The 11729-nt window shown below is 61.7% G+C and overlaps 1 protein-coding gene across 1 annotated transcript in view; it reads right to left on the reverse strand.

Moving 5' to 3' along the window:
- The window catches only part of DAP (death associated protein), a 102822-nt gene that overhangs the window by 3135 nt on the left and 87958 nt on the right, over window positions 1–11729 (reverse strand). The window lies entirely within an intron of this gene.

The raw sequence follows: 11729 nt of genomic DNA on the forward strand, positions 1-11729 counted from the left end.
AGCGCCCACCAGGGTCCCTGTAGGAAGCATGGCAGTTGTATATGAGGAACCTCCAGGCCACTGCCCACCAGCGTCCCTGCAGGAAGCATGGTGTTTGTGGGTGAGGAAGCCCCAGGCCAGCGCCCACCAGCGTGCCTGCAGGAAGCATGGCTGTTTTATGTGAGGAAGGTCCAGGCCAGCACCCACCAGCATCCCTGCAGGAAGCATGGGGTTTGTATGTGAGGAAGCCCCAGGCCAGCGCCCACCAGCGTCCCTGCAGGAAGCATGGGGTTTGTGGGTGAGGAAGCCCCAGACCAGTGCCCACCAGCGTCCCTGCAAGAAGCATGGGGTTTGTATGTGAGGAAGCCCCAGGCCAGGGTCCACCAGGGTCCCTGCAGGAAGCATGGGGTTTGTATGTGAGGAACCCCCAGGCCAGCATCCACAAGCGTCCCTGCAGGAAGCATGGCACTTGTATGGGAGGAAGCCTCAGGCCAGCGCCCACCAGCGTCCCTGCAGGAAGCATGGGCTTCGTATGTGAGGAAGCTCAAGGCCAGCGCCCACCAGCGTCCCGGCAGGAAGCGTGGGGTTTGTATGTGAAGAAGCCCCAGGCCAGCGGCCACCAGCATCCCTGCAGGAAGCATGGCGGTTGTATATGAGGAAGCTCCAGGCCAGCGCCCACCAGCATCCCTGCAGGAAGCATGGCGGTTGTATATGAGGAAGCTCCAGGCCAGTGTCCACCAGCGTCCCTGAAGGAAGCATGGGGTTTTTATGTGAGGAAGCCTCAGGCCTGCACCCACCAGCATCCCTGCAGGAAGCATGGCGGTTGTATGTGACGAAGCCCCAGGCCACCGCCCCCCAGCGTCCCTGCAGAAAGCATGGCGGTTGCATATGAGGAAGCTTCAGGCCAGTGTCCACCAGCGTCCCTGAAGGAAGCACAGCAGTTGTATGTGAGGAAGCTCCATGCCAGCGCCCACGAGCGTCCCTGCAGGAAGCATGGCGGTTGTATGTGAGGAAGCCCCAGGCCAGCGCCCATCAGCGTCCCTGCAGGAAGCATAGGGTTTGTATGTGAGTAAGCTGAAGGCCAGCAGCAACCAGCCTCCCTGCGGGAAGCATGGTGGTTGTATGTGAGGAAGCCCCAGGCCAGCGCCCACCAGCATCCCTGCAGGAAGCATGGGGTTTGTTTGTGAGGAACCCCCAGGCCAGTATCCACCAGCGTCCCTGCAGGAAGCATGGGCTTTGTATGTGAGGAAGCCCCAGGCCAGCGCCCAGCAGCATCCCTGTAGGAAGCATGGCGGTTGTATATGAGGAACCTCCAGGCCAATGCCCACCAGCGTCCCTGCAGGAAGCATGGGGTTTGTATGTGAGGAAGCCCCAGGCCAGCACCCACCAGCGTCGCTGCAGGAAGCATGGGCTTTGTATGTTAGGAAGCCCCAGGCCAGGGTCCACCAGGGTCCCTGCAGGAAGCATGGGGTTTGTATGTGAGGAACCCCCAGGCCAGCGCCCAGCAGCGTCCCTGCAGGAAGCATAGCGGTTGTAAGTGAGGAAGCCCCAAGCCAGCGCCCACCAGGGTCCCTGTAGGAAGCATGGCGGTTGTATATGAGGAACCTCCAGGCCACTGCCCACCAGCGTCCCTGCAGGAAGTATAGCAGTTCTATGTGAGGAACCCCCAGGCCAGCATCCACAAGCGTCCCTGCAGGAAGCATGGGCTTTGTATGTGAGGAAGCTCAAGGCCAGCGCCCACCAGCCTCCCGGCAGGAAACGTGGCGGTTGTATGTGAGGAAGCCCCAAGCCAGTGCCCACCAGGGTCCCTGTAGGAAGCACGGCGGTTGTATGTGAGGAAGCCCCAGGCCAGCGTTCCCACAGAAAGCATGGCGCTTGCATATGAGGAAGCTCCAGGCCAGTGTCCACCAGCGTCCCTGCAGGAAGCACAGCAGTTGTATGTGAGGAAGCTCCAGGCCAGCGCCCACCAGTGTCCCTGCAGGAAGCTTGGCGGTTGTATGTGAGGAAGCCCCAGGCCAGCGCCCATCAGCGTCCCTGCAGGAAGCATGGGGTTTGTATGTGAGGAAGCCCCAGGCCAGCGCCCACCAGCGTCCCGGCAGGAAGCATGGGGTTTGTATGTGTGGAAACCCCAGGCCAGGGTCCACCAGGGTCCCTGCAGGAAGCATGGGGTTTGTATGTGAGGAAGCCCCAGGCCAGCGCCCACCAGCGTCCCGGCAGGAAGCATGGGGTTTGTATGTGTGGAAACCCCAGGCCAGGGTCCACCAGGGTCCCTGCAGGAAGCATGGGGTTTGTATGTGAGGAACCCCCAGGCAAGCATCCACCAGCGTTCCTGCAGGAAGCATGGGGTTTGTATGTGAGGAAACCCCAGGCCAGCACCCACCAGCATCCCTGCAGGAAGCATGGTGTTGGTATGTGACGAAGCCCCAGACCAGCGCCCACCAGCGTCCCTGCAGGAAGCATGGCGGTTGTGTGTGAGGAAGGTCCAGGCCAGCACCCACAAGCGTCCCTGCAGGAAGCATGGGGTTTGTATGTGAGGAAGCCCCAGGCCAGCATCCACCAGCGTCCCTGCAGGAAGCATGGTGTTTGTGGGTGAGGAACCCCCCAGGCCAGCACCCACCAGTGTCCCTGCAGGAAGCATGGGGTTTGTATGTGAGGAAGCCTCAGGCCAGCGCCCACCAGCGTCCCTGCAGGAAGCATGGGGTTTGTATGTCAGGAAACCGCATGCCAGCGTGCTCAGCGTCCCTGTAGGAAGCATGGGGTTTGTATGTGAGGAACCCCGAGGCCAGCACCCACCAGCGTCCCTGCAGGAAGCATGGTGTTTGTGGGTGAGGAACCCCCGAGGCCAACACCCACCAGCGTCCCTGCAGGAAGCATGGTGTTTGTGGGTGAGGAAGCCCCAGGCTAGCGCCCACCAGCGTCCCTGCAGGAAGCATGGGGTTTGTATGTGAGGAAGCCCCAGGCTAGCGCCCACCAGCGTCCCTGCAGGAAGCATGGCGGTTGTATGTGAGGTAGCCCCAGGCCAGCGCCCACCAGCGTCCCTGCAGGAAGCATGGCGGTTGTATGTGAGGAAGCCCCAGGCCAGCGCCCACCAGCGTCCCTGCAGGAAGCATGGCGGTTGTATGTGAGGAAGCCCCAGGCCAGCGCCCACCAGCGTCCCTGCAGGAAGCATGGGGTTTGTATGTGAGGAAGCCCCAGGCCAGAGACCACCAGCGTCCCTGCAGGAAGCAAGGGGTTTGTATGTGTGGAAGCCCCAGGCCAGAGCCCACCAGCGTCCCTGCAAGAAGCATGGGGTTTGTATGTGAGGAACCCCCAGGCAAGCATCCACCAGCGTTCCTGCAGGAAGCATGGCGGTTGTATGTGAGGAAGCCGCAGGCCAGCACCCACCAGCGTCCCTGCAGGAAGCATGGGGTTTGTATGTGAGGAAGCCCCAAGCCAGCGCGCACCAGGGTCCCTGTAGGAAGCATCGCGGTTGTATATGAGGAACCTCCAGGCCACTGCCCACCAGCGTCCCTGCAGGAAGCATGGGGTTTGTATGTGAGGACGCCACAGGCCAGGGTCCACCAGGGTCCCTGCAGGAAGCATGGGGTTTGTATGTGAGGAAACCCCATGCCAGCGTGCTCAGCGTCCCTGCAGGAAGCATGGGGTTTGTATGTGAGGGACCCCCAGGCAAGCATCCACCAGCATTCCTGCAGGAAGCATGGCGGTTGTATGTGAGGAAACCCCAGGCCAGCACCCACCAGCGTCCCTGCAGGAAGCATGGTGTTGGTATGTGACGAAGCCCCAGACCAGCGCCCACCAGCGTCCCTGCAGGAAGCATGGGGTTTGTATGTGAGGAAGCCCCAGGCCAGCATCCACCAGCGTCCCTGCAGGAAGCATGGTGTTTGTGGGTGAGGAACCCCCAGGCCAGCACCCACCAGCGTCCCTGCAGGAAGCATGGTGTTTGTGGGTGAGGAACCCCCCAGGCCAGCACCCACCAGCGTCCCTGCAGGAAGCATGGGGTTTGTATGTGAGGAAGCCCCAGGCCAGCGCCCACCAGCGTCCCTGCAGGAAGCATGGTGGTTGTATCTGAGGAAGGTACAGGCCAGTGCCCACCAGCGTCCCTGCAGGAAGCATGGGGTTTGTATGTGAGGACGCCACAGGCCAGGGTCCACCAGGGTCCCTGCAGGAAGCTTGGGGTTTGTATGTGAGGAAACCCCATGCCAGCGTGCTCAGCGTCCCTGCAGGAAGCATGGGGTTTGTATGTGAGGAACCCCCCAGGCAAGCATCCACCAGCGTTCCTGCAGAAAGCATGGCGGTTGTATGTGAGGAAACCCCAGGCCAGCACCCACAAGCGTCCTTGCAGGAAGCATGGTGTTTGTGGGTGAGGAACCCACCAGGCCAGCACCCAGCAGCGTCCCTGTAGGAAGCATGGTGTTTGTATGTGAGGAAGCCCCAGGCCAGCGCCCACCAGCGTCCCTGCAGTAAGCATGGGGTTTGTATGTGAGGAAGCCCCAGGCCAGAGCCCACCAGTGTCCCTGCAGGAAGCATGGGGTTTGTATGTGAGGAAGCCCCAGGCCAGGGTCCACCAGGGTCCCTGCAGGAAGCATCGGGTTTGTATGTGAGGAACCCCCAGGCAAGCATTCACCAGCGTTCCTGCAGGAAGCATGGCGGTTGTATGTGAGGAAGCCCCAGGCCAGCACCCACCAGCGTCCCTGCAGAAAGCATGGCGGTTGTATATGAGGGAAGCTCCAGGCCAGTGTCCACCAGCGTCCCTGCAGGAAGCACAGCAGTTGTATGTGAGGAAGCTCCAGGCCAGCGCCCACCACTGTCCCTGCAGGAAGCATGGCGGTTGTATGTGAGGAAGCTGCATGCCAGTGCCCACGAGCGTCCCTACAGGAAGCATGGTGTTTGTATGTGAGGAAGCCCCAGACCAGCGCCCACCAGCGTCCCTGCAAGAAGCATGGGGTTTGTATGTGAGGAAGCCCCAGGCCAGGGCCCACAAGCATCCCTGCAGGAAGCATGGGGTTTGTATGTGAGGAACCCCCAGGCCAGCGTCCACCAGCGTTGCTGTAGGAAGCATGGGGTTTGGGGGTGAGGAAGCCCCAGACCAGTGCCCACCAGCGTCCCTGCAGGAAGTATGGCAGTTCTATGTGAGGAAGCCCCAGGCCAGCGCCCACCAGCGTCCCTGTAGGAAGCATGGGGTTTGTATGTGAGGAAGCCCCAGGCCAGCGCCCACCAGCATCCCTGCAGGAAGCATGGGGTTTGTTTGTGAGGAACCCCCAGGCCAGTATCCACCAGCGTCCCTGCAGGAAGCATGGCGGTTGCATGTGAGGAAGCCCCAGGCCAACACCCACCAGCGTCCCTGCAGGAAGCATGGGCTTTGTATGTGAGGAAGCCCCAGGCCAGCGCCCAGCAGCATCCCTGTAGGAAGCATGGCGGTTGTATATGAGGAACCTCCAGGCCAATGCCCACCAGCGTCCCTGCAGGAAGCATGGTGTTTGTGGGTGAGGAAGCCCCAGGCCAGCGCCCACCAGCTTGCCTGCAGGAAGCATGGCTGTTGTATGTGAGGAAAGTCAAGGCCAGCACCCAACAGCGTCCCTGCAGGAAGCATGGGGTTTGTATGTGAGGAAGCCCCAGGCCAGCGCCCACCAGCGTTGCTGTAGGAAGCATGGGGTTTGTGGGTGAGGAAGCCCCAGGCCAGTGCCCACCAGCGTCCCTGCAAGAAGCATGGGGTTTGTATGTGAGGAAGACCCAGGCCAGGGTCCCTGCAGGAAGCATGGGGTTTGTATGTGAGGAAGCCCCAGGCCAGCACCCACCAGCGTCGCTGCAGGAAGTATGGGCTTTGTATGTTAGGAAGCCCCAGGCCAGGGTCCACCAGGGTCCCTGCAGGAAGCATGGGGTTTGTATGTGAGGAACCCCCAGGCCAGCGCCCAGCAGCGTCCCTGCAGGAAGCATAGCGGTTGTATGTGAGGAAGCCCCAAGCCAGCGCCCACCAGGGTCCCTGTAGGAAGCATGGCGGTTGTATATGAGGAACCTCCAGGCCACTGCCCACCAGCGTCCCTGCAGGAAGTATAGCAGTTCTATGTGAGGAACCCCCAGGCCAGCATCCACAAGCGTCCCTGCAGGAAGCATGGGCTTTGTATGTGAGGAAGCTCAAGGCCAGCGCCCACCAGCCTCCCGGCAGGAAACGTGGCGGTTGTATGTGAGGAAGCTCCAGGCCAGCGCCCACCAGTGTCCCGGCAGGAAACGTGGCGGTTGTATGTGAGGAAGCCCCAAGCCAGTGCCCACCAGGGTCCCTGTAGGAAGCACGGCGGTTGTAATGTGAGGAAGCCCCAGGCCAGCGTCCCCACAGAAAGCATGGCGCTTGCATATGAGGAAGCTCCAGGCCAGTGTCCACCAGCGTCCCTGCAGGAAGCACAGCAGTTGTATGTGAGGAAGCTCCAGGCCAGCGCCCACCAGTGTCCCTGCAGGAAGCTTGGCGGTTGTATGTGAGGAAGCCCCAGGCCAGTGCCCATCAGCGTCCCTGCAGGAAGCATGGGGTTTGTATGTGTGGAAACCCCAGGCCAGGGTCCACCAGGGTCCCTGCAGGAAGCATGGGGTTTGTATGTGAGGAACCCCCAGGCAAGCATCCACCAGCGTTCCTGCAGGAAGCATGGGGTTTGTATGTGAGGAAACCCCAGGCCAGCACCCACCAGCATCCCTGCAGGAAGCATGGTGTTGGTATGTGACGAAGCCCCAGACCAGCGCCCACCAGCGTCCCTGCAGGAAGCATGGCGGTTGTGTGTGAGGAAGGTCCAGGCCAGCACCCACAAGCGTCCCTGCAGGAAGCATGGGGTTTGTATGTGAGGAAGCCCCAGGCCAGCATCCACCAGCGTCCCTGCAGGAAGCATGGTGTTTGTGGGTGAGGAACCCCCCAGGCCAGCACCCACCAGTGTCCCTGCAGGAAGCATGGGGTTTGTATGTGAGGAAGCCTCAGGCCAGCGCCCACCAGCGTCCCTGCAGGAAGCATGGGGTTTGTATGTCAGGAAACCCCATGCCAGCGTGCTCAGCGTCCCTGTAGGAAGCATGGGGTTTGTATGTGAGGAACCCCGAGGCCAGCACCCACCAGCGTCCCTGCAGGAAGCATGGTGTTTGTGGGTGAGGAACCCCCGAGGCCAACACCCACCAGCGTCCCTGCAGGAAGCATGGTGTTTGTGGGTGAGGAAGCCCCAGGCTAGCGCCCACCAGCGTCCCTGCAGGAAGCATGGGGTTTGTATGTGAGGAAGCCCCAGGCCAGCACCCACCAGCGTCCCTGCAGGAAGCATGGCGGTTGTATGTGAGGAAGCCCCAGGCCAGCGCCCACCAGCGTCCCTGCAGGAAGCATGGCGGTTGTATGTGAGGAAGCCCCAGGCCAGCGCCCACCAGCGTCCCTGCAGGAAGCATGGCGGTTGTATGTGAGGAAGCCCCAGGCCAGCGCCCACCAGTGTCCCTGCAGGAAGCATGGCGGTTGTATGTGAGGAAGCCCCAGGCCAGCGCCCACCAGCGTCCCTGCAGGAAGCATGGCGGTTGTATGTGAGGAAGCCCCAGGCCAGCGCCCACCAGCGTCCCTGCAGGAAGCATGGGGTTTGTATGTGAGGAAGCCCCAGGCCAGAGACCACCAGCGTCCCTGCAGGAAGCATGGCGGTTGTATGTGAGGAAGCTACAGGCCAGTGTCCACCAGCGTCCCTGCAGGAAGCACGGCAGTTGTATGTGAGGAAGCTCCAGGCCAGCGCCCAGCAGTGTCCCTGCAGGAAGCATGGCGGTTGTATGTGAGGAAGCCCCAGGCCACCGCCCATCAGCGTCCCTGCAGGAAGAATGGCGGTTGTATGTGAGGAAGCCCCAGGCCAGCGTGCCCACAGAAAGCATGGCGCTTGCATATGAGGAAGCTCCAGGCCAGTGTCCACCAGCGTCCCTGCAGGAAGCACAGCAGTTGTATGTGAGGAAGCCCCAGGCCAGCGCCCACCAGTGTCCCTGCAGGAAGCTTGGCGGTTGTATGTGAGGAAGCCCCAGGCCAGTGCCCATCAGCGTCCCTGCAGGAAGCATGGGGTTTGTATGTGAGGAAGCCCCAGGCCAGCGCCCACCAGCGTCCCGGCAGGAAGCATGGGGTTTGTATGTGTGGAAACCCCAGGCCAGGGTCCACCAGGGTCCCTGCAGGAAGCATGGGGTTTGTATGTGAGGAACCCCCAGGCAAGCATCCACCAGCGTTCCTGCAGGAAGCATGGGGTTTGTATGTGAGGAAACCCCAGGCCAGCACCCACCAGCATCCCTGCAGGAAGCATGGTGTTGGTATGTGACGAAGCCCCAGACCAGCGCCCACCAGCGTCCCTGCAGGAAGCATGGCGGTTGTGTGTGAGGAAGGTCCAGGCCAGCACCCACAAGCGTCCCTGCAGGAAGCATGGGGTTTGTATGTGAGGAAGCCCCAGGCCAGCATCCACCAGCGTCCCTGCAGGAAGCATGGTGTTTGTGGGTGAGGAACCCCCCAGGCCAGCACCCACCAGTGTCCCTGCAGGAAGCATGGGGTTTGTATGTGAGGAAGCCTCAGGCCAGCGCCCACCAGCGTCCCTGCAGGAAGCATGGGGTTTGTATGTCAGGAAACCCCATGCCAGCGTGCTCAGCGTCCCTGTAGGAAGCATGGGGTTTGTATGTGAGGAACCCCGAGGCCAGCACCCACCAGCGTCCCTGCAGGAAGCATGGTGTTTGTGGGTGAGGAACCCCCGAGGCCAACACCCACCAGCGTCCCTGCAGGAAGCATGGTGTTTGTGGGTGAGGAACCCCCGAGGCCAACACCCACCAGCGTCCCTGCAGGAAGCATGGTGTTTGTGGGTGAGGAAGCCCCAGGCTAGCGCCCACCAGCGTCCCTGCAGGAAGCATGGGGTTTGTATGTGAGGAAGCCCCAGGCCAGCGCCCACCAGCGTCCCTGCAGTAAGCATGGGGTTTGTATGTGAGGAAGACCCAGGCCAGAGCCCACCAGTGTCCCTGCAGGAAGCATGGGGTTTGTATGTGAGGAAGCCCCAGGCCAGGGTCCACCAGCGTCCCTGCAGGAAGCATGGCGGTTGTATGTGAGGAAGCCCCAGGCCAGCGCCCACCAGTGTCCCTGCAGGAAGCATGGCGGTTGTATGTGAGGAAGCCCCAGGCCAGCGCCCACCAGCGTCCCTGCAGGAAGCATGGGGTTTGTATGTGAGGAAGCCCCAGGCCAGAGACCACCAGCGTCCCTGCAGGAAGCAAGGGGTTTGTATGTGTGGAAGCCCCAGGCCAGAGCCCACCAGCGTCCCTGGAGGAAGAATGGAGTATGTGAGGAAGCCCCAGGCCAGCTCCCACCAGCGTCCCTGCAGGAAGCATGGCGGTTGTATGTGAGGAAGCTACAGGCCAGTGTCCACCAGCGTCCCTGCAGGAAGCACGGCAGTTGTATGTGAGGAAGCTCCAGGCCAGCGCCCAGCAGTGTCCCTGCAGGAAGCATGGCGGTTGTATGTGAGGAAGCCCCAGGCCACCGCCCATCAGCGTCCCTGCAGGAAGAATGGCGGTTGTATGTGAGGAAGCCCCAGGCCAGCGTCCCCACAGAAAGCATGGCGCTTGCATATGAGGAAGCTCCAGGCCAGTGTCCACCAGCGTCCCTGCAGGAAGCACAGCAGTTGTATGTGAGGAAGCCCCAGGCCAGCGCCCACCAGTGTCCCTGCAGGAAGCTTGGCGGTTGTATGTGAGGAAGCCCCAGGCCAGTGCCCATCAGCGTCCCTGCAGGAAGCATGGGGTTTGTATGTGAGGAAGCCCCAGGCCAGCGCCCACCAGCGTCCCGGCAGGAAGCATGGGGTTTGTATGTGTGGAAACCCCAGGCCAGGGTCCACCAGAGTCCCTGCAGGAAGCATGGGGTTTATATGTGAGGAACCCCCAGGCAAGCATCCACCAGCGTTCCTGCAGGAAGCATGGGGTTTGTATGTGAGGAAATCCCAGGCCAGCACCCACCAGCATCCCTGCAGGAAGCATGGTGTTGGTATGTGACGAAGCCCCAGACCAGCGCCCACCAGCGTCCCTGCAGGAAGCATGGCGGTTGTGTGTGAGGAAGGTCCAGGCCAGCACCCACAAGCGTCCCTGCAGGAAGCATGGGGTTTGTATGTGAGGAAGCCCCAGGCCAGCATCCACCAGCGTCCCTGCAGGAAGCATGGTGTTTGTGGGTGAGGAACCCCCCAGGCCAGCACCCACCAGTGTCCCTGCAGGAAGCATGGGGTTTGTATGTGAGGAAGCCTCAGGCCAGCGCCCACCAGCGTCCCTGCAGGAAGCATGGGGTTTGTATGTCAGGAAACCCCATGCCAGCGTGCTCAGCGTCCCTGTAGGAAGCATGGGGTTTGTATGTGAGGAACCCCGAGGCCAGCACCCACCAGCGTCCCTGCAGGAAGCATGGTGTTTGTGGGTGAGGAACCCCCGAGGCCAACACCCACCAGCGTCCCTGCAGGAAGCATGGTGTTTGTGGGTGAGGAACCCCCGAGGCCAACACCCACCAGCGTCCCTGCAGGAAGCATGGTGTTTGTGGGTGAGGAAGCCCCAGGCTAGCGCCCACCAGCGTCCCTGCAGGAAGCATGGGGTTTGTATGTGAGGAAGCCCCAGGCCAGCGCCCACCAGCGTCCCTGCAGTAAGCATGGGGTTTGTATGTGAGGAAGACCCAGGCCAGAGCCCACCAGTGTCCCTGCAGGAAGCATGGGGTTTGTATGTGAGGAAGCCCCAGGCCAGGGTCCACCAGGGTCCCTGCAGGAAGCATGGCGGTTGTATGTGAGGAACCCCCAGGCAAGCATTCACCAGCGTTCCTGCAGGAAGCATGGCGGTTGTATGTGAGGAAGCCCCAGGCCAGCACCCACCAGCGTCCCTGCAGAAAGCATGGCGGTTGTATATGAGGGAAGCTCCAGGCCAGTGTCCACCAGCGTCCCTGCAGGAAGCACGGCAGTTGTATGTGAGGAAGCTCCAGGCCAGCGCCCACCACTGTCCCTGCAGGAAGCATGGCGGTTGTATGTGAGGAAGCTGCATGCCAGTGCCCACGAGCGTCCCTGCAGGAAGCATGGCGGTTGTATGTGAGGAAACCCCAGGCCAGCGCCCATCAGCGTCCCTACAGGAAGCATGGTGTTTGTATGTGAGGAAGCCCCAGACCAGCGCCCACCAGCGTCCCTGCAAGAAGCATGGGGTTTGTATGTGAGGAAGCCCCAGGCCAGGGCCCACAAGCATCCCTGCAGGAAGCATGGGGTTTGTATGTGAGGAACCCCCAGGCCAGCGTCCACCAGCGTTGCTGTAGGAAGCATGGGGTTTGGGGGTGAGGAAGCCCCAGACCAGCGCCCACCAGCGTCCCTGTAGGAAGTATGGCAGTTCTATGTGAGGAAGCCCCAGGCCAGCGCCCACCAGCGTCCCTGCAGGAAGCATGGGGTTTGTATGTGAGGAAGCCCCAGGCCAGCGCCCACCAGCGTCCCCGCAGGAAGCATGGGGTTTGTATGTGAGGAAGCCCCAGGCCAGAGCCCACCAGCGTCCCTGGAGGAAGAATGGAGTATGTGAGGAAGCCCCAGGCCAGCTCCCACCAGCGTCCCTGCAGGAAGCATGGCGGTTGTATGTGAGGAAGCTACAGGCCAGTGTCCACCAGCGTCCCTGCAGGAAGCACGGCAGTTGTATGTGAGGAAGCTCCAGGCCAGCGCCCAGCAGTGTCCCTGCAGGAAGCATGGCGGTTGTATGTGAGGAAGCCCCAGGCCACCGCCCATCAGCGTCCCTGCAGGAAGCATGGCGGT

Source organism: Pan troglodytes, chromosome 4, assembly GCF_028858775.2.
Source record: "Pan troglodytes isolate AG18354 chromosome 4, NHGRI_mPanTro3-v2.0_pri, whole genome shotgun sequence".
Taxonomy (NCBI): domain Eukaryota; kingdom Metazoa; phylum Chordata; class Mammalia; order Primates; family Hominidae; genus Pan; species Pan troglodytes.